Genomic DNA, 7,571 nt, shown 5'->3' with positions numbered 1-7,571 from the left:
GATTACAGGCTCAAAATGGCCAGAAACAAAGACTCATCAGTCTATTTTTGTTCTGGGAAATGAAGGCTATTCCATGCAAGAAAATGCCAAGAAACTGAACATCCCGTACAACGCTGTGTACTACTCCTTTCACAGAACAGTGCAAACTGGTGCTAACCAGAATAGAAAGAGGAGTGGGAGACCCCGGTACACAACTGAGCAAGAGGACAAGTACATTAGAGTGTCTAGTTTGACAAACAGATGTCTCACAAGTCCTCAACTGGCAGCTTCATTAAATAGTATCCGCAAAAAACACCAGTCTCAACTTCAACGAGGTGACTCCGGGATGCTGGCCATCTAGGCAAAGTTGCAAAGAAAAAGCCATATCTCAGACTGGCCAATAAAAATAAAAGATTAAGATGGGAAAAACAACACAGACACTGGACAGAGGAACTCTGCCTAGAAGGCCAGCATCCCGGAGTTGCCTCTTCACTGTTGACGTTGAGACTGGTGTTTGCGGGTACTATTTAATGAAGCTTTGGAGCCCCCGGGGCATTTATGCCACTGCTTTGTTTGTATTGCAGTTAATATTTGACGCTGGGCAGATTTAGAGTTTGGGGCTTGGATGCCCCTCCAGAGTTGACTGGGTTGACAGAGTTGAGCCCTGATGAGAGAGAGACCCTAGATTTGCCCTTACCTCTCCCTGATTGGGTTTGACATGCAGCTTGATTCTAGAGAACTTATGGTGTCCTTCCCACCCTCACCGCATTCCTCAACTGTCTCATTACACTGACCTATGCGTGAACCAAGCCGAGCAACAAGCAGCATTTAATTTAATTAGACTTTATCTATCCCACGTGTTGAGCATCTGTGCTGAGCAAGCAGTGCAAATGAGAAGGTACACCATACGTAGGATGCATACAGTATATACACACACGCATAACACGAAGTGATAAAAGTAATAATAGTTTGGTGACTAATTAGTTACATATATAGTATCTTCATTTGATCACTCTGTTCTCGCTGCAAATCTTCCTGCGTTGCAGGACATTCAAATGAGCCTTATGATTTACATAAATTAATTGAAATCCCGCAGTTCTCTTTCTCTTTCGCTAACTCAAACGCTAAAGCACCAGACAGAATACATGTCCTACTACTGTAGGTACTACTGAGACATTAAAAAGTACAAAAATGTATCTGAAATGCAGCCCTACATATCAACAATCATTGTTTTACATATACTGAGCAAAAAAATGTACGAACATGTAAAGTGTTGGTCCCATATTTCATGAGCTGAAATAAAAAATCCCTGAAATGTTCCATACACACAAAAGCTTATTTCTCTCAAATGTTGTGCACAAATTTGTTTATATATATATATATAGTGAGCATTTCTCCTTTGCCAGGACAATCCATCCACCTGACTGGTATGGCATATCAAGGATCTGATTAAACAGCAGATCATTACACAGGTGCACCTTGTGCTGAGGACAATAAAAGACCACTCTAAAATGTACAGTTTTGTCACACAACACAATGCCACAGATGTCTCAAGTTTTGAGGAGAGTGAAATTGGCATATTGACTGCAAGAATGTCCACCAGAGAGGTTGCCAGAGAATTTAATGTTAATTTCACATCCGCAGACCACATGTAACCAAGACAGCCCTGGACCTCCACATCCTGCTTCTTCACCTGCGGGAGAGTCTGAGACCAGCCAGAAGAATTTCTGCACAAACCATCAAACCGCCATCTCAGGGAAGCTCATCTGCATACTCTATGTCCTCACCAGGGTTTCACCTGACTGCAGTTCGACCTCGTAACTGGCTTCAGACGGCAAATGCTCACCTTCGATGGCCACCTGCACGCAGGAGAAGTGTGCTTTTCACGGATGAATCCCGGTCAAAACTGTACCAGGCAGATGGCGTAGTGTGGGCGAGTGGTTTGCTGATGTCAACGTTGTGAACAGAGTGCCCCATGGTGGCAGTGGGGTTATGGTATGGGCAGGCATAAACTACAGACAATGAACACAATTGCAATTTATCTATGGCAATTTAAATACACACAGATACCGTGACAAGATCCTGAGGCCCATTGTCATGCCATTCATTTGCCGCCATCAACTCATGTTTCAGCATGATAATGCACGGCCCCATGTCGCAAGCATCTATACACAATCCCTGGAAGTATATATTTGCTGCATACTCAGCAGATATTGTCACCCACTGAGCATGTTTGGGATGCTTTGGATCGCCTTGTACGACAGCGTGTTCCAGTTTAACCAAATATCCAGCAAGGAGATGTGTCGCGCTGCATGAGGGAAATGATGGCCACACCAGATACTGACTGGTTTTCTAATCCACGCCCCTACTTGTTTTGTAAGGTACAGTTGAAGTCGGAAGTTTACATACACTTATGTTGGAGTCATTAAAACTATTTTTTCAACCACTTCACAAATTTCTTGTTAACAAACTATAGTTTTGGCAAGTCGGTTAGGACATCTACTTTATGCATTTTTCCAACAATTGTTTACAGACAGATTATTTCACTTATAATTTCCTGTATCACAGTTCCAGTGGGTCAGAAGTTTACATACACTAAGTTGACAGTGCCTTTAAACAGCTTGGAAAATTCCAGAAAAGTATGACAAGGCTTTAGAAGCTTCTGATAGGCTAATTGACAATTAATTAATTTGAGTTATTTGGAAGTGTACCTGTGGATGTATTTCAAGGCTTACCTTCAAACTCAGTGCCTCTTTGCTTGACATCATGGGAAAATCAAAAGAAATCAGCCAAGACTTCAGAAAAAAAACTGTAGACCTCCACAAGTCTGGTTCATCCTTGGGAGCAATTTCCCAACGCCTGAAGGTACCACGTTCATCTGTACAAACAATAGTACGCAAGTATAAACACCATGGGACCACGCAGCCACATACCGCTAAGGAAGGAGACTCCAAGAGATGAATGTACTTTGGTGCGAAAAGTGCAAATCAATCCCAGAACAACAGCAAAGGACCATGTGAAGATGCTGGAGGAAACCGGTACAAAATTATTTTTATCCACAGTAAAACGAGTCCTATATCGACATAACCTGAAAGGCATAAAAAAGCCAGACTACGGTTTGCAACTGCACATGGGGACAAAGATCATACTTTTTGGAGAAGTGTCCTCTGGTCTGACGAAACAAAAATAGAACTGTTTGGCCATAATGACCATCGTTATGTTTGGAGGAAAAAGGGGAAGGCTTGCAAGCCAAAGAACATCATCCCAACCATGAAGCATGGGGGTGGCAGCATCATGTTGTGGGGGTGCTTTGCTGCAGGAGGGACTGGTGCACTTCACAAAATAGATGGCATCATGATGAAAGAAAATTATGTGGATATATTGAAGCAACATCTCAAGACATCAGTCAGGAAGTTAAAGCTTGGTCGCAAATGGGTCTTCCAAATGGACAATGACCCCAACCATACTTCCAAAGTTATGGCAAAATGGAATAAGGACAACAAAGTCAAGGTTTTGGAGTGGCCATCACAAAGCCCTGACCTCAATCCTATAGAAAATTTGTGGGCAGAACTGAAAAAGCATGTGCGAGCAAGGAGGCCTACAAACCTAATTCAGTTACACCAGCTCTGTCAGGAGGAATGGGCCAAAATTCACCCAACTTATTGTGGGAAGGTTGTGGAAGGCTAACCGAAATGTTTGACCCAAGTTCAACAATTTAAAGGCAATGCTACCAAATACTAATTGAGTGTATGTAAACTTCTGACCCACTGGGAATGTGATGAAAGAAATAAAAAATTAAAGCAGAAATAAATAATTCTCTCTACTATTATTCTGATATTTCACATTCTTAAAAAAAGTGGTGATCCTAACTGACCTAAGACAGGGAATTTTTACTAGGATTAAATGTCAGGAATTGTGAAAACTGAGTTTAAATATATTTGGCTAAGGTGTATGTAAACTTCCGAATTCAACTGTTTCTATAACCAACATATGCATACCTGTATTCCCAGTAAATCCATAGATTAGGGCCTAATTTATTTATTTAAATTGACTATTTTCCTTATATGAACTGTAACTCAGTAAAAATATTTTAAATTGTTGTAAGTTGCGTTTATATTTTTGTTCAGTGTAGCGTAATAACACAAGATTGATATTAGTCTCCACTATGAAGTACAAGTGTATCCTTGACTATAGTTTACTGTAGCCGATCAAAAATAATTTTGTTTTAGAAAGTATCACTTTTTATCATCAAACCCTGCTGCTCTTCCTGCTGCAGGACTATTTTACTCCTGCGACAAAACGGGTCAAATTAAGATCCGACACCTGTATGTTTCACTAACTCATGCTCAGGCATGCAGTCCTCTGTTCTTCACTAATGGTTTCCAGTGTTCTGTAACTGTGCCAAACTCATAATTCCCAATGAACTGAACCTTCAATGAGGGCTGTCTGGAAAGAGGTGGCAACTCCAGGTTGGGAAGTGGTCTAAATCATTTTGGATTTTGATGAACATGCCACACTGTGTTGTGCATCAAACATGACACTGGAGGAATTTAAATCCTTGGTGGGAAACTACAGGTCTCCTGTAAAGTGAAAGATATTGAGAGGATGAGGTGAACGAGCAATCAACAGAGGAGGAGGCTCTAAACAGGTCCATACTGTAGAGTTTGGAGAAATGGGTGCAAACCTGACTATTGGTGGATTCTGGACGATTCAAAAACATTTATGTATAAAAGCTTTGATGAGGCACAGAAAAACAGACCGTCTCTGTTACAGTAACTCGCAATTTCTCTCCATAGCTCCCAATAATACAACATCACATTAACATTGTGTCAACTTTGATCCATCTAATATTACTTCATCTGATACCTAGGAACGACTGACTAAGGTCCCCAATGTAGAGAAATCCCAATTATTACATTATTACATTTATCTGATCCCTCTTGGTCATTGTAAAAGTAAATGAACAAATCCCAGGAAAGACTTCTGTTGTTATGTTCCTCTGTCATTTGTATTGTTACATTAGTCATGTCCTCACATATCCGGTAAAACAAGCCCTTGATATCCCTCACACTGCAGGATAACGGAGGGAAGGACTGCATGCACATTCATTCCTTTTTCCCATCATATTTAGTGATGGGGACAATTTATTGGAGTGTATACATGTGGACATGGATCTCATAGTCTGGCCTAGTTGTCACTTTGTTGGACAAGGGCCTGAGCATGTTGCACATCCCCAAGGGAAGATTTTGGAGGAGGAGGAGGATGCGGAGGTGAAGGAAAAGAAGAAGGAGGAGGGTAGGGTAAGGGTGGGCTTAAAATATTTACCCTTAATTCACAAAAAATGTGGACTGAAGGCAGTAAGCACACAATTCATCTATTTCTCTTTCTTTCATTCAGCAAGTCCCCCTGCTTCTCTATTTATCGCTGCACACTGTTTGCTGGTAGCCTGATTCAGATAGCACAGTGTTTACTGTGTTTACAGGAAACTTACGTTAGATTAGAGTGGCCTTGCAGGGAGGGCCAGTAGATGGATTTGTGGGTAAAGTCCAGTGCTACATTTGAGGGGTCAGTGTGTGTGTGTGTGTGTGTGTGTGTGTGTGTGTGTGTGTGTGTGTGTGTGTGTGTGTGTGTGTGTGTGTGTGTGTGTGTGTGTGTGTGTGTGTGTGTGAGCGTGTGTGTGCGTGTGTGTGTGTGTGTGTGTATTACTAACATAATTACTAACATAATATTCACAATTAAAATATTTGATTACAGTTTACCTTAATGTAGGGCACTGTTGTCGCTTTAGAAAACTTGAGCTAACACAATTGCAGGTTTCAGAAAATGCTTCTCTCTCAAATGGATTCCACAGAATCAAGATTTTGGTTTTCCCCCCTACATACTGTAGATGCAAGCTTAACAACTATATTTTCGTTATCCATTACTTGTTTGTAACAGCAGGTCTTAAAAACCTTGATAAATGTGTTAGGCTACTGTTGTCAGGACGGAAAGGACACAGAATCAAGTTAAAACACTGGCTTGACACGGTGGCAAAGATATTTTTTAAAGTCCAAGTGTAACCAGCAAACCTCTCTAACCTGTCCAATGTCAGTTACTTCTTGCATGCATCACTAATGTGTAAAAATAAGCATAAAACTACATTTTAAAAACAGTTGACTTAGTTGATTACCCTTCCAAAGCACACTGTTAAAACTTATATATCTCTCTGTAAGGCAGCAAGATGCATTATGGCTCCTGAGCACTTCATCTATCAGGTAGCAAGTTTCTCAAGAGAAGTAGGACACTGCTGAGCTTCTTCACATTAACAAGACGACGCATTCTAGTGGCTTTGGGGACAATAATGGTCAAACTAAGATTTCCAAATACACAGTCCATAGCAGAGTTTGAATAAAGGTTCATATTAAAATAAGGCTATTACTCTTCATCCAGTAAAATGTATTAAAAATAGTGATATGAACTCACCAGCGGTGGTCTTCTTTCTCATGTGTTGACTCTTCTGATAGCCTCTTGATTTGTCCTCCCCTTACATTTGTAATGTTGACTGCAGTCCAGCCTCTGACACCCTACACTTGCCAAACATGTACACACACACACACGCTACACACACTTGCGCATACACACACTCACAAGTACAAAGAAGAGATTTCCCTCTCAAACAAAAGACAGGACACCACATCAGAAACATCGTATGAGGTAGATTAGGGTATTAAATTCCATGGATTTCTTTCAAGAAGAGGGGTTCTCAGAGTAGATTAGCAGAGGTAAATACAGTAAGTAGGATGCCTGTATAGTGTACAAGGTTATTGACTGTGAACTGTAATGTAAGCGATTCTTTCCCCAAACATGATCAGTCATTTATTAAAATGAATAATGCCTGCAAAGAAATATACGCACCTATTACTATGCAGTGATACATGGGCAAAAGAATATTGCTCAAGTCAAATCATCACACTGACAAATCATTCCTGAGAGTGTGCACACCTTGCTTTGGCCTACGTCATGAGGTGATATCTGAAGTTGTAATTGATACCTCTCTCAATGAATTGCATTGTGTGAAACTAGAGAGCATAGAGGGATGTATATATGAAGTATGTGGAGCACCATAATGAAGAACGGAGGGGAAAGTGGATGTGATGGTGTGGGCCCTGGCCCTGCAGTGAGAGAGCAGGCTCATTAAGACATTCCCAGCATTGTGTGTTTATAAACAGCTTCTTGTTCATTCCGGTGATGGATGATGGCCTGCTATCGCTGGCTCTTCCTGCTGCCCTCTGTAAGAAGCCCTGGGACTGCCTAGGAACACAACCTCAGTTTCACAACTGACGAGGACTACACACACACATACTCCTACTCCCTCAATGACACTGTACGATATCAGCCCCCCACACAGTTCATCTTCTCAATGAACCCATCGTGATAGTTTTGTTCTGACCTTTCTTTCCTCTCTGGGTGGGCCCTCAATGTCACTTATATGTGTGTGTATGTGTGTGAGAGGGAAAACGTGTGTGTGTGTGTGTGTGTGTGGGTGTGTGTGTGCGTGCGTACGTGCTTGCGAGCGAGCGAGCGAGTGAGTGAGCGAGTGAGTGAGTGAGTGA

General features: G+C 41.5%; 1 protein-coding gene across 2 annotated transcripts in view; it reads right to left on the bottom strand.

The window, feature by feature from the left end:
* LOC135504351 (bile acid receptor-like) overlaps positions 1 to 6,526 on the bottom strand; it is a 15,767-nt gene extending 9,241 nt beyond the window's left edge. For both annotated transcript variants that reach the window (XM_064922856.1, XM_064922857.1), the window contains exon 1: positions 6,442 to 6,526. The gene's annotated coding sequence lies outside the window, so the exon portion shown is untranslated. The remainder of the gene's footprint in view (positions 1 to 6,441) is intronic.
* Positions 6,527 to 7,571: the final 1,045 nt, after the last annotated feature.

This window comes from Oncorhynchus masou, chromosome 18 (assembly GCF_036934945.1).
Source record: "Oncorhynchus masou masou isolate Uvic2021 chromosome 18, UVic_Omas_1.1, whole genome shotgun sequence".
NCBI lineage: Eukaryota > Metazoa > Chordata > Actinopteri > Salmoniformes > Salmonidae > Oncorhynchus > Oncorhynchus masou.
This window is presented reverse-complemented; position numbering and strand designations above follow the sequence as displayed.